At 46.1% G+C, this 14,912-nt stretch overlaps 1 protein-coding gene across 11 annotated transcripts in view; it reads right to left on the bottom strand.

Moving 5' to 3' along the window:
* PTPN20 (protein tyrosine phosphatase non-receptor type 20) overlaps positions 1-6,640 on the bottom strand; it is an 89,866-nt gene extending 83,226 nt beyond the window's left edge. For all 11 annotated transcript variants that reach the window (XM_074382150.1, XM_074382149.1, XM_074382148.1 and 8 more), the window contains exon 1: positions 6,536-6,640. The gene's annotated coding sequence lies outside the window, so the exon portion shown is untranslated. The remainder of the gene's footprint in view (positions 1-6,535) is intronic.
* Between the last annotated feature and the right edge of the window lie 8,272 nt (positions 6,641-14,912).

Below are 14,912 nucleotides of genomic sequence, written 5' to 3'. Positions count from 1 at the left end.
AAATCAACTCAAAATAGATGGTAGACCAAAATGCAAACTCTAAACCTATAAAACTTCTAGATGAAAACTTAGGGGGAAACTTTTGTGACACTGGATTATGCAAAAATTTCTTAAGACACTAAGCACAAACCACAAAAGAAATAATTGATAACTTGACTTCAAAAAAATTAAAATCTTCTGCTCTTCAAAAGACAGTATTTAAGAAAATGCAAAGTCAAGCCATAGTCTGAGAAGATACTTGCAAAACACGCATTTGAGAAAGGCTTTACATCCTAAATATACAGACCCTTATGACTCAAAAAGAGAACAACCCACGTTTAAATAAAACAGTCAAAAGGTGTCAAAAGTATCAAGAGATACTTCACCAAAGGAGACACACAGATGGCAAATAAATACATGAAAAGATGCTTAACACAAATGGCCAACATAAAAATGTAAAGGAAAACCATAATAAAATATTATTATATACCTATTAAAAATGGTAAAATCAAGCACACACACGCAAACCAATACAAAGTGGTTCTAGTGAGAATGTGGAGCAAATAGAATCTCATGCATTGCTGCTGGGATCACTACTTACCATCCTGCTTTATTTTTCCCAAAAGCACTTTGTATTACCTTAAAGTTTGCTTACGTATATAAGTCCATATGTACCTTCTCACATGTTTATTGTCTATCTCCCCCAATATAAGTACTATGAGGATGGCAACTTGGTCTATCCTGTCATCACTGTGTCATTCTGGAACCAAGAACAGCACATGGCAATCTTTACATATTTGTTAAAAGTAGGGAAGGAGTGGAAAGAAAAGACGCTAAGATATCTATAAGTGAATGTATGAAGACAAGGAACCCAGTCAGAGCAGTCTACAGAGGGGCAATCTATGTGCATAAGAGAAAATTAATTTAGACCACCAGGAAGCTGCATGGTATAACGCAAGATTCCCAATTTCAGCTGCACATTAGAATTAGCTAGAGAGCTTTGCAAAATCCCAATTCCAGGCCACACCAGACCAATAAAATCAGAATCTCTGAGAATGGAACACCAGCACTGGTAATTGAGACAGAGTCTTGCTCTGTCACCAGGCTGGAGTGCAGTGGCATAATCTCGGATCATTGCAACCTCTGCTTCCCATGTTCCACTGATTCTCCTGCCCCAGCCTCCCAAGTAGCTGGGACTACGGGCATGCACCACCACACCCAGATAATTCTTGCATTTTCAGTAGAGATGGGGTTTCACCATGTTGGCCAGGATGGTCTCAATCTCTTGACCTCATGACCTGTCCACCCTCGGCCTCCCAAAGTGCTGCTGGGATTACAGGCATGAGCCGCCACACCCTGCCAAGCACTTATTATTTTAAAGTTCCTCAGGTGATCCCAGTGTGCACTCAAAGTTGAGAATCACTGAGAAAATGGAACCTAGATTTTGGAAATATATACAACTGAGTGTGCAAGCTACTTAGCCTCAAACTTAACCTCCCTTAGCCTCAACATTCTCATCTATAAAATGGGAATTATACATATCTCCCACAGTTGCTGAAATATTGAGATTCTACATAAAGCTCTCACGAAATTCTCATCCTCCGGGGAAACTTGATCAAATCTTCATAGCTTAGTGTAAGAAATGCTAATTTTATCAGCAATTCACATTTTTAATTGTTACCTGATTATCATATTGAACATTTACACTGGGGAAGTTCAGAAATGCTCATGTTTCCACTTTCCTGGTGGTAAAGTGCTGCCTGAAGCTATGTTTATTTTAAATTTTCAAGAGCAAATAAACTATGGCAGGAAATCTAGCTGACTATGGCAGTGATTCTCAAACCTAGCTGCACATTAGAATCACCTGAGAATTTTTTTTAAAAAAATACACAGTTGTCCTGAACTAACCCAGGTCAAATTAAATCAGAGTCCCTGGGGTGGCTCCAGAACATCAGTACTTAAAAAAAAAAAAAAAAAAAAAAAAAAAAAAAAGCTGATTGAAAGGTAATTGCAAAACATGGTCCGGGCTTAAAAGCACTGATTTGCACTAACAATATCCCATGCTAACTGCACTTGGGGAGCTCTTATGAAAACAGATTGATTCCAGAACCCTACCGAGACTTACTAATTCTGAATCTATGGAAGTGGAGCCTGTCATTCTGCAAATCTTCATAAAGCTCCCCAATGGTGATTCCGATGCAAACTCACTGGGAACCACTACTTTATATCATACATTTACTCTCCATGTTGTATGTCAGCAAAGATCATTTAGAACTTTCACTGGTCTCAAATGACAAGCCTACCAGTCACTTTTTTTTTTTTTTTTTTTTTGAGACGGAGTTTCTCTCTTGTTACCCAGGCTGGAGTGCAATGGCGCGATCTCGGCTCACCGCAACCTCCACCTCCTGGGTTCAATCAATTCTCCTGCCTCAGCCTCCTGAGTAGCTAGGATTACAGGCACATGCCACCATGCCCAGATAATTTTTGTATTTTTTAGTAGAGACAGGGTTTCACCATGTTGACCAGGATGGTCTCAATCTCTCGACCTCGTGATCCACCCACCTCGGCCTCCCAAAGTGCTGGGATTACAGGCTTGAGCCACCGCGCCCGGCCTCGTCACTTTTAATCAGTATCTGACACAACACATCACGGTAACTCCAAAGACATTACAGATCTTTTCACAACACCTTTATGTGCAGCCCACTGACCCACATCACTTACCATATGCTATGCCTAATAGTGGCTATGTAGTCCACTGGTCTTTCTAACCAAATTCCTCTAAATGGGCTGCTCATCTGGGAAAAGCAACATGGAATCACATTATTCTCCAAGCCTTATTACCCTTTGCTAAGTGGTAAGTAATGTCAGGATTAGTGAAATGAACTCCATTGATCAAATGAGTCTAAGTGAAATCTGAGTTGTTTTCTGCACCTAGAAACAAACTATTATCTATTTGCTTCCCTCAGAGAGATGAGCTCAGAGGAAACAAGAGTGATCCCTGAGGTGGAAGTAATAGAGTGCACTGCAATTTTAAAACTCTACTTAGACACAATAACAGGACACTTAGAGAATTTTTCTTTCTTTTGAGACAGAGTCTCATACTGGTGCCCAGGCTAGAGTGCGGTGGCGTCATCTCCGCTCATTCAACCTCCACCTCCCAGGTTCAAGTGATTCTCCTGCCTCGGCCTCCCAAGTAGCTTGTATTACAGGCACCCACCACCATGCTCAGCTAATATTTTTGTAGTTTTAATAGAGACGGGCTTTCACTATGTTTGCCAGGCTAGTCTTGAACTCCTGTCCTCGTGACCTACCCACCTTGGCCTTCCAAAGTGCTGGGATTACAGGCGTGAGCCAATGCACCCTGCCAAATTATTTTGATAGATGAAACCAATCAGTATACATAACACCTTGGTGGTACTGCCAGGCAGATGATAATAGTAGCATCTAAACAACCAGGTACTATGTTAGCCATATTAAATATATTAACTCATGTGATTCTCAATTGCAATGATAATAGCCCTATCAGGCAGGTACTACTATTAGTTCCATTTTGTCAAAAAGAAACAAAGGCACACAGAAGTCAGATAATTTATTCAAAGTCTCATAGCTAATAAGTGGCAGTTTTCTGAAACCAGATAATCTGGCTTTGGAGTCCAACAACTTTAAGTACTCCACTGCAGTGCAGATGAGTGAAGACCAAGCAGTTAAAAAAAAAAAAAAAAAAAAAAAGGTTAATGTCTGCAGTAGAAACAGGAGGTCAGGGTATGTGTACCTTGGGCAAGTTACTTAACCTCTTGGAGCCTATTTTTGCATCTGAAAAATCAAGATAATAATTGTACCTGCCTTGGAAAGTTGAAGTGGAGATTAAACAAGATTATGCATGAGGTGTGCTTAGATTAAGTGTTCAGCACTTTTAGGAGCTCAGTCTGCTATACTCGAGCGAGTTTAAACAGAAGCGCCACGCAGTGAGTTTGTTGAGAGTCCGTCTTTATGCTGGCATCTGAGAGTCAGCTAAAGCTCAAACCTCTTAGCCAAGAACAAAGGGTGGTCTACATTTTTATACCAGTTTAGGGTCAGGGGGCGGTAAGCAGATTATTACAAAAGCAGAAGGAGCAGGTTAGGGAGAAGGCGGGCCTAACAAAAAGTTCTATTTAAAATTGTTTTTTTACTCAGGATGTGGAGTAGCAGTGTAGGGTAGCAGTTACAGAGTTACAGATACAGTATGTACAGGGCTGGTGGGCCCTGTTTCACAGAAAATTGGTTACAAAGATGCCAAGTGTCTCAGACCACAAGCTTTCAGAACAGAATGCCCTATATAACTCAGGGTGGGCAAACATAGCTCAGGGTGGGCAAAATGGAGTTGGCAAGACTGTTTAAAATGTATTCATTATAGCCAAGCTCAAGCTAAGGTATTTCAAGTCAATGTCCGCCATTATTATTATTATTTGTATTTTAATACAGCTCACATGGTCAGGGAGAAATAAAAATCTGTGAAATGGAAAATTTTCCTGCCGATCTTAGATTTGCAGATTCTGTAGATTACTAGTACATCAGATCCAATATGATATGCAGTCCTAAAAGATTTTCACAAAAACTTAAGGACGGTCACTGTGACAAACCTCAGCCCAACCAGTCCAGGACAATGGCTCTAAAAGGCAAACACTCTCAATTATCAGGCTGTGTACATGTCACCACAACAAGAACCAGACTTCTGAGCAGCTGCAAACTGCAGTTCTCTGTGATTGGAGAACATGCCACAGAACAGCCTGTCAGGTGGTAATTGTCAGCCCTCCTCAGTCACATGTATATAAACAGAAAAGAAAAACAAAACGAGGGCTCAAATAAAAAGCGTTAACATTCATCAGATGCCTGACACTCTATTGAATATTTTTCATGCATTACTTCATTTAATCCTGTCGACACTCTTCCAGAGTTGAACACGACACCACCACACTGGTTTGTACCACTTTAGATACGGGACTACACATCTCAAATGGGTGCTCAGCACTGCCTGGGAATCCAACTCCATTGGATTGGGTGAAAGTCCACTTTCACCCTCTCTAGGACTCTGTCATACATCTGTTCTCCAAGTTCCCACAACGTTCGTCTCCCGTGCTGCCCTCCCTCTCAGCTGATGACTGCCTGGACGGATAGACTCTCATGCTACCCCCAACAGTATCTGCACCTGTTATCTCAGCTTCCCCTCTGGTTACAACAGAGTAAGTGTCCCTGCTCATTCCAAAACCAGCTACCCACCTGCTTAGGGTCTCCTCCTTTCTCAGGTATTCAACAACTATCCTCTACAATGTTCCCCTCTTTCATCTGCAGCAGTTTTTCCTTTTTACGAGTTTAATCACATTGGCATATAAACATTCTGCTTTCTTCTATATTGAAAAACAAACAAACAAACAAACAAACAAACTCTACCCAAGCTTAAGGCCCCTCTTCTCCATTAACATTGTTCTGGTCAAAATGACGAAAATCCTCCTAATTGCCAAAGTCACCTTACACGGTAACATTCAACACTGTTGACACTGCCTCCCTCCCTTTTTTGGCTTCCGCCCTCTTCTTTGTGTACACTATTGAACTAGATGTCTTCACCAGTCCCGTATTTTAAATACTATGTACAGTATATGATGCTGATTCCAAAGGTCAACTCTAGTCCGACATCCTCCAGGTCTTCAGATTTACATTTCTAAAGAGCATATTTGATATCTCAACCCAAATATCTACTAGATGATTTATGTGTGTATATTTCACATTTTAAAAAATCTACCAGTTGACTGATAAATTGATAAATGGAGAGAAGGATGAATAGGTAATATGAAAAATCAAATGTGCTAAATGTTCATGGCACCTGTAGCTGGTAAGTGGCCAGAGTCCGCTGCAAAATTCTTCCCAGCTATGCTCTTTGTAAGTCTTCTGTTGGGAAAAACCTACTCGGCATCTCAAACCTAACACATTCAAAACATAAATACTGATTCCATGACTTCCAAAAATGAAACTTACTGCACCCTACAGTTTTCCTTGAGTCAAGGCTAGAATATGAGGGCCTTGCCGATCACGTTCATTGATATTCCCAGCCTCTTGAACAGTGTCTGGGACACAGGAGGCGTTTAAAATAGCTGCTGAATAGACTGATGAATTCATGTTATTTCTTTCTAGGTCTCTCGACCTCCACCAGCCCTTGAGTCACTGGGAAGTTCTTGGCCATCTTAGCACCTGATGATGGCTTCTTATCAATCATACCACATCCCTGCTCCTCGGGGAGCTGGCGGCCTTGCCCTGGCATGGAGCCACAGGGTTCCTGTCCCAGTCCCGTCACGCACAGGCGCCCCGACACGCGTCCCAGTGCAGCTGGCATCACAGGGCCAGGGCTGGGTCCTGCCCTCGGGCTGCAGCGGCACTGCCTCACAGCCCAGGCTCTCCCAGGCAGCCTCCCGAGCCAGCGCCACAACCCAGGCCTTGGGCCCCCTGCGCACCAACGGCATCTTCCTCTTCGTGCCCGGCCTTCCCCACGCCCCCTGCCCACCTGCCCCCGGCCACCTTTCCTCACCTGGGCCTGCGGGCCTCCCCAACTGCCCCGCCGCAACCCCAGCAGCCTCGCCAGTTGGGTCCACGCCGAGCCAGCCGGCCTTCGCCGCGGTCCAATCCCGCCTGCGCCCGCGAGCCTGCGCACTGGAGCCTCGCCCTGGGCGGCCCTCTGCCGACCGGGCCCCGACTGACGGTGCCGCCCTCTACCGGTCCTCCGAGGCACTGAGAGCCCATCGCAGGCGCTGCTGTAATTCCTGCGGGCCCTGCACCACCCTGCGCGTGCGCCCCTCTCCAAGACCAGGCTGATAATGCCAACAGCGCTCTGAACCATGCTCATATCCTGAACCACTAAGGACTGTGCTCTCCAGGATTGCTCGACTGACCCACGCCTGCCCTCTAAGCCCCTACTGAGGCCCCAGAGTGCTGGGGGTGGGGGCGGCGATGGGGTGGGGGGTTCTGTTTGTAGTATCGGAGCAGGGCAGATAGGTTATTGCAAAAGGAGTCAGAGCTTGTGCCACAATATGAAGTCAGTTGGCTACTAGGTCAATTAAGACAACTTCAGCAAGGGTGGTCAATGTAGAGGCAATTCAACTGTGAACGTTGCCTGAAAACAGGCAGACAGGATCTTTTTTTTTTTTTTTTTAATTTTTTTTAATTTTAGGTTCTGGGGTACATATGCAGATCATGCAGGATTGTTGCATAGGCACACACATGGCAATGTGGTTTGCTGCCTCCATCCCCCTGTCACCTACATCTGGCATTTCTCCCTATGTTATCCCTCGTGGACCTCCCGTCACCACCCCCCACGCTCTCCCTCCCTTTCCCCCACCACAAGCCCCAGTGCCTGATGCTCCCCTCCCTGTGTCCATGTGTTCTCATTGTTCAACACTCACCTATGAGTGAGAACATGCGGTGTTTGATTTTCTGTTTTTGTGTCTGTTTGCTGAGAATGATGGTGTCCAGATTCATCCATGTCCCTGCAAGGGACACGAACTCATTTATCTTGATGAACACACTTCTATTCATTGGTCCTGACCAGAGCCACTTTGGTGAATGTAGTTCCCCTGAAGGTGTTAGAAGACCTGCCTCACTCATCCCCCAGCTTTCAGTGCTGGTCTCGCAGAGAGCCATATGCTTGAGCTGAACTGCAGTTAAGCAGCGACAGCCACCCTCTGTCCAGGCTCTGAGGCCAGCTTTCTGCTCCATGAGTCTCTGACAGTGAGTCTCCTCAGAGACTTTTTCTTTCTGCAGAGCCTAGATACCCTGCAAGCAAGCCATGCCATTGCCATATGTGTTTGTTTGTGTTGCTATAAAGGAATAGTGAGGCTAGGTAATTTATAAGGAAAAGAGATTTGTTTTTTTCACAGTTCTGCAGGCTATACAAAAAAACATGATACCACCGTCGGCTTTTGGTGAGGGCCTCAGGAAGCTTCCACTCATGGCAGAAGACAAAGGAGAGCCAATGTGTGCAAGAGAGAGGAAGAGAGAAGTGGAAAGTGCCAGGTTCTTTTCCACGACCAGTTCTCATGGGAACTAAGAGTAAGAACTCACTCACTCCCACAAGACTAGCACCAAATCATTCATAAAGGACCTTCCCCCATTACCCAGACACTTCCCACCAGGCCCCACCTCCAATATTGGAGATCAAATTTCAACATTAGATTGTATTTATTTATTTATTTATTTTAAGATGGAGGCTCACTCCATCACCCAGGCTTGAGTGCAGTGGTGTGATCTCAGCTCACTGCAACCTCCGCCTCCAGGGTTCAAGCAATTCTTCTGCTTCAGCCTCCCCAGTAGCTGGAACTACAGGCACATACTGCCATGCCTGGCTAATTTTTGGATTTTTAGTAGAGACAGGGTTTCACTACGTTGGCCAGTCTGATCTCGAACTCCTTAAATCAGGTGATCCATCTGCCTCAGCCTCCCCAAAGTGCTGGGATTACAGCTGTGAGCCACCGTGCCTGACCCAACATTAGATTTAGATGGGACAAATATCCAAACTATATCACCAGGGTAAGATTCCCCCTAAAAGATAGACCCCATATATAATGTTTCTTCATTGTGCCTAACATCAAGATTCTGGGCTGGTCATTGTTTCACAGACATGAGCAGCATGGCTGCTCCAAGACACACAGAGGGAAGAACTCTCACTCTCATCACCAGGAAATCCTTGCATGGAAACTGAATGAATAATTGGTAATAGTGGACCCTGAGGTCTCATTCCATCAACCTCAGACTTCTGGCTTGATCACACAATATTCCCAGATGCCACCGACCCAGAAGTTTCTTCTTGGCTTTCTGTCCTTTTACCTCTGAAAAATTCAAAGAATTATAAAGTTTAAGGCCCGTCACAGTTTACTACCCTTCTTTGGAGGCCTCTTTAAACCCTTGAGTCTTACCAATTACCGGTAGCACTAGTAGTCTTGCAAGCCTGGCCTTAAGTCCTTGCTTTCCTACTGAATAGTTGGCGACCTTTGGCAGGTTACTTCCCAACTTCTGTCTCCGTTTTCCTTTTTGAAAAAAGGGGACACAGTTGGAAGTGTTTATGAGGCAAAGAACAGATGCATTCAGCACCGTGCCTGGCAGTGAACACTGCCTTTTTTGCTCGGGAGGTTTGAGCCATATTCTTCTCTAGGTCTGTGACTCTCCCAGACTTTCTGGGAGTTCCTCTCTAAGCGATAGACCCACTACAGTCTCCGTACTTTAGGGGTAAAGCTGGATGCACTTCACGTATCAGGCTGGATGTGTTCATGCACCACACAGTGATTCCAAAAGCAGAGGCCAGAGACCTGGTTACTAATGTTGCCTCTCCTTATGGTACTAGGATTCAGCCACACAGGGCTACCCACTGCAGCCTCAGGCCCTCCTTGCTCCCCAGTGAAGACCTGGTTTCACTCTCTGGTCCTCCAGCCCAGGCCTCAGTTCTGCCTCTTTTAGTCTTTAGTCCATCCCCTCAGGTCCACTTTCCAGTGGGACTGGGAAGTCTCTTGGTTGCCCCCTGCCTGCTACACCACACTCCACCACCGCCACTGCCTCCTTATTTCCTGCGTGGTCCAAGGCTCACTGCTAATCCCTGGGTATCTTAATTCATTTTGTGCTACTATAACAAAACTCCTGAGACTCCATAATTTGTAAAGAACTGAACATTATTTTCTCACAGTTCTGGAGGATGGGAAGTCCAAGATCAGGTGCCAGCACCTGGCAAGGGTCTTCTTGCTGCATCCTCCAGAGAAGAGGAACATCGTGTCCTCATGCGGCAGAAGGCAGAGAGCAAACAGGAAAAAGGAAGCCAAACTTGCCCTCTTCTAATAGCATTAATCTCATCCAGAAGGCCAGAGTCCTCATGGCCCTATCACCTCCCAGTGGTCCCACCTCCTAACACTACCACAGCAGCAACCAAATTTCCTTTAATATTAATACTTGAGTGTAGAAGGGGGCAAACATTCAAATCATCACACTGGGATGGCTCAGCTGGAGAAGCAGAAGTGAACACTACAGGGAGGCAATGCTAATTCTGGAATTTTTGTCTTTGCAGTCTTTGGCCCTGATGTGGGTACCCAGATGCCCTCTGAGATGGACCCTCAGGGCCATGCCGATGTCTGCTCTCTGCTGTGGTAGGGCCCATCGACTCCTTACGAGTACAAGAATTTACTGCCAAAACATCCGCTCATCCAAGCCGTGGGTCTCCAGATATAGTCAGGAGGACCCCAGTGGATAGCTGCAACCCATGACCTCAGGAGAGACCCCAAGGCCCACGCTTAAGTTCAGAGTTTTCTGACTCCATCTTCTCAGGAAGAGAAGATAACTAAGAACAATATTGACAGAAAAAAACAGTCACTTCAGTGACATTACCTTTCACAGGACCCCTTGCTACAGGCCTGTGCTTTGCAGTCTGGTTCATTTCGGAACGGTATGTTTCACACCCAGCCCTACAAAGTGTGAGTTGATGAGGACCATGAGCTTGGAAGAAGCTGTAGGGGCCTCTCTGTTTCTCTCTGCCTTGCTTTGAGACACTTCACATAAAAGACTCTATAAAAATAAATTGTGGAGATTCCAATGCCAGTGAAAATCCCAGTGGAGGCGGAAAACTATTTAAAGAGCACAAGGACATACATTTATCTTGTTGTGAATCCCCGGCTGCCTGGTCCCTGAGCCTGGCACATGGCAGATGCCCAATAAATATTAATAGGTTGATCCACTTGTTGGTTGCTCATCAATTTGCAGCTTCAACCAGCCCATGGCTCTGCATGCACACACCACAAGGAGAGAGAATCCATAGGCTTTCTTGGGAGAGAGCTGCTCAGCTGGCAGGAGAGCCTGCCACAAACCCTAGAACATAAATGTCCTGCCCTCCACTTCCAGCTCTATGCACTAACTGTAAAATAATGACGCGGCAGAAAGTGAAGTACGAAGACTGTCAAATTTTAACAAAGGACCTGGATTCACGCCTGTTAATCCTTATGAATCACTCCTCGGTCTGCACCAAGCCCTGTGCTTTACAGCAAGAATACAGATGTCTTCACTGAACTGCGTCTTATTAGCTGGACCAAACAGAAGACAACTTTGTATTCTTTCCAATGCCATTTAAACTCAGTGCCCAGATGCCTTTTTCCCCTGGGCCAGTGCATGTGAAATCTTGGGCTGCTTTATAACTTTGAACATGCAGAATATTCCCATTTCAGTGTAAGATTCCCTCTGACTTATCTAATTGTTAGGCGTCCTTCACCTTCAGCCTGGGAAATGGGCACCGTCAAGTTCTCCTTTCTCACCCAGCTCCACACTCAGGCCCTCTAGACTCAGTGGCTGTCTGACACCTCTACAGCAGAAGTCCTCCAGCAATGGGCCCCCGGGGGCTCAGCAGATATTTTGAGCTGGCTATTTCTCCTGAGACACAATCTTGTGTTTTCTCAGGAACTCTCCTACAGATCTCTGAACACAAACCCATGCCCAGTGATCTTGCCTCTGGCCAGCTACTTACAAGACCCTTCCTTGGCCCCTCCAGCTCTACCAATGTGTTTATGTCATCTGTGCCACGAAAAAAGGTATTAGACAAAGGAGTAAGTGGAGGCTGAGTTGTAGGCATGGTTTTGTGCCCCAGTAATGGGCTGCACAGGAAAGAAAGGGCCACCTTTGTGAAATTCATCAGCTACAGGTAGGTGCCTTTTTGTGATTTCCCCCTAATACATGCCCTGTGTGAGCTGAGGCTCTGGTTGTCTCTCTCTGCTAGGGTCCACATCACCCCTGCTTGTTTTACCATGGCTCCAGGCTATGCCCTGCCTGTAGCTTACGTGGCTACATAAAAAGTGTGTCCATGCCCCTGCCCTGACACCGCGATTGGCAGTTCACTCCTAGGGCAGTCCTCTCTCTCATGTTGTTGCAGTCATCACCTCTCACCATGAGATGACCCAGGGGCGTTCCAGACACCAAGCCCTTGCAGAAGACATATGTCAAAACCCGTATATGATTTTATCCATCTTTCTTACGTGGCTGGAGGCAAAAGAGAGGTACCTCATTCCTCTCTGCCTTGCTTTGAGACACTTCACATAAAAGATTCCACAAGGAGGGGAAACAGGTGTGGAAGGGGAAATGCCGTAGCATTCCAACAACCCTTTCAGAGGAATTTTCTACTTCTGGCTTCCTTTTCTTCTAAACCCTCACAGGCTGCGGGTACGTTAGTGATGGAAGTTAGCTGGGTTATTAGTGGCTCCCTTAGGGTGAGCTGCCTACATGCATCTGTACAAGTGTGCAGCAACCTCAATTATTGCCTCCTCCAGAGAAAGAATTTGAGGCGTATATGGCAGAAGGAAAGACCAAGGCAGGTGTTAGAGCAAGTGTTAGAGCAGGAGTACAAGTTTATTTAAAACCTTTGGAGCAGGAGCAAAAGGAAGGAACGTACACTTGGAAGAGGCCCAAGTGAGCAACTTGACGGACAAGTGCCCCATTTGACCTTGAACCTAGGATTTGATATGCTGACTGACTTCTGGCATTTTGCACCCCTTTTCCCTTGACTTTTTCCCTTAGGGTGAGCTACCCGCATGCATGATGGCCTGCTAGCACCCGGGAGGTGAGCATGGGCAGTGTGTTTAGTGGAGCTGTACACATGTTCACCTGAGGCTTTCTTCCCTTTCCCGGTGGAATGCCCCTGGAAGGTCATACTCTGCCATTTTGCCCCTTAATGCACGTGCTTGGGCCCATTCACCCAATTCCTGAAAGCTGTCAGTTACCAATTTCAGACGTTTTTATCTTTCGGGAAGCTGCCTCTCTCTGGTGCTGGCTGTGATCAATTATTATTTTAGAGTGGCAGTGTGACAACTGCCTGACCATCCCCTGATCCCTGATGGTGGCCTGACATTCCTTGTGGGTGGGGGTAGCCCTCTCCTGCTCCGCTCCTGCCTGACTAGTTACCTACCAGGAGCTCCAAATGACTGCAAGAGAGAGTTTGGAAATGGTCCGAGAGGTGGGATCAGAATTGGAGAACTGGGTTGTAGCCAGATACCAGAGAGTTTCACGTGTCATGCTAAGAAATTTGAACCTTTTCCCGTAGGATTGCAGGAGAAAGATATTCAGCAGGAGATTACCTGCTCTTATTTGCCTCTGAGCATGCTGGGTAGAGAGGCAGGATGAAAGTGGGGACCTCTCTGGTGTGCACTAAGTACATTAATAAGCAATGTTTAGAGAATACTCCATTCAAAGTAAAAAAAAAAAATCACCTCTTTCTTGTTTCTCAGTGGTTTCTAATTCAGTCTTGAGAGGAAGACATTCTTCTTGGTTTCTGTTTTATATTCTTTTATGAGTTGGTGAATCAGGTGAGGCCATAAGAGGAGACTTGGTGCTCAGGAACACAAAATCTATTACACTCTTAGGTTCTTGAGACAGCAGGCACAGCAGGCCACACAGGACCACATGGGAAAGACACCTGGGGGGCCAGGAGGCTGAAGACAGGAGCATGCCTTTGATATACAAACTAACCAGCACAGAGCTGCATCTCTATCTGGTCCTACACTCCAGGAGACAATACTCCTCTCTTTAATCATGTCTCCTTCCAGGGCCAGGTACAAGACAACTGGAAACCATGTCTAGAGCCAAAACCCACCGGAATGATTCAAACTAGCCAGTCCTGAACGGTTCACCCTGCCTTATCTTGCCTTTCCCATGGAAACCCGGTAAAGGCCATGGCCTAGGTGTCCCCCTCGCCTGTCTTCTGCCTCCTGGCCACCCTGATGTCTTTCCCATGTGGAGTGGCATGGCACGCCTCCTGTCTCTATGACCTATGTGTATAATAAACTTCATTTTCCCGAGCCTGTCCTTCATCTCTTCTTGTAGCCACACCTGACTGACCACATCACAAAAAAAATACAAAACAGCTTGCCGAGTCCTTAGGCAGGCAGCATGATTGAGTAAGAAGGGCATAGGCCTGGGTTTTGTTTTATTGCCTTTATTTACTTGTGGCCTCAGGCAACTTATTGAACTTCTCTGGGTCTCAATTTCCTCATCTATAAAAGTGACCCTTGCGGTGTATGAGTCAGAATGAACTAGATTATGCTGCTGTAATAGATAAACCCGGAATCTTAGCCACGTGTAGCAGTAAAGGTTTCCTCCTTGCTCTCAGTGCACGTGCAATGCAGCTCAGCTGGCCGCTCTGCTCCCTGCTCCCCGACTTAGCACGCAGGCTGATGGCATGCCCACCGTCTCTGATCACATTAGGATCATGGTGGCAGATGGAAGGAGAGCTCTGGTGGGTCCTCCATCTGCAATTAAATGCACCAGCATGGAATTGGCAATGCATGCCTTTCCTCACAGCTCTGTGGTCAGAAATCACATGGCCCTGCTCCACCACAAAGGGGTTCTGTGTAGCTACCACAGATGCTCACTCCACAGGTGTAGGGTGAGGGTTCCACGTGCTACAACACAAAGCACCTGGTGCAGGGCTTGAAGGCTGGCAGGTTCTGACACAGTTCTTCTGGGGAGAGCAGCCTCCACCCACAGCTGTGGTCAAGACTCCCAGCTTTGCAGTGGCAAGTACTTTAGAAAAAGCATACTGTCCACAGTAACACAGCTAGGCATGAAGATTTTCTTTTTCTCTTTCTTTTTTCTTTTTCCTTTTTTTTTTTTCTGAGATGGAAATTTGCTCTTGTTGCCTAGGCTGTAGTGCAATAGTGCAATCTTGGCTCACTGCAACCTCTGCCTTTCAGGTTCAAGTAATTCTTCTGTGTCAGCCTCCCATGTAGCTGGGATTACAGGGGTGTGCCACCACGCCCGGCTAATTTTTGTATTTTTAATAGAGACAGGGTTTCACCATGTTAATCAGGCTGATCTCGAATCCCCAGCCTCAGGTGATCCACCCGCCTTCGCCTCCCAAAGTGCTGGGATTACAGGTGTGAGCCACTGTGCCTGGC

This window comes from Saimiri boliviensis, chromosome 12, assembly GCF_048565385.1.
Source record: "Saimiri boliviensis isolate mSaiBol1 chromosome 12, mSaiBol1.pri, whole genome shotgun sequence".
NCBI classification, from domain to species: Eukaryota; Metazoa; Chordata; class Mammalia; order Primates; family Cebidae; genus Saimiri; species Saimiri boliviensis.
The sequence above is the reverse complement of the archived record's forward strand: the minus strand, read 5'-3'. Positions and strand labels throughout refer to the sequence as shown.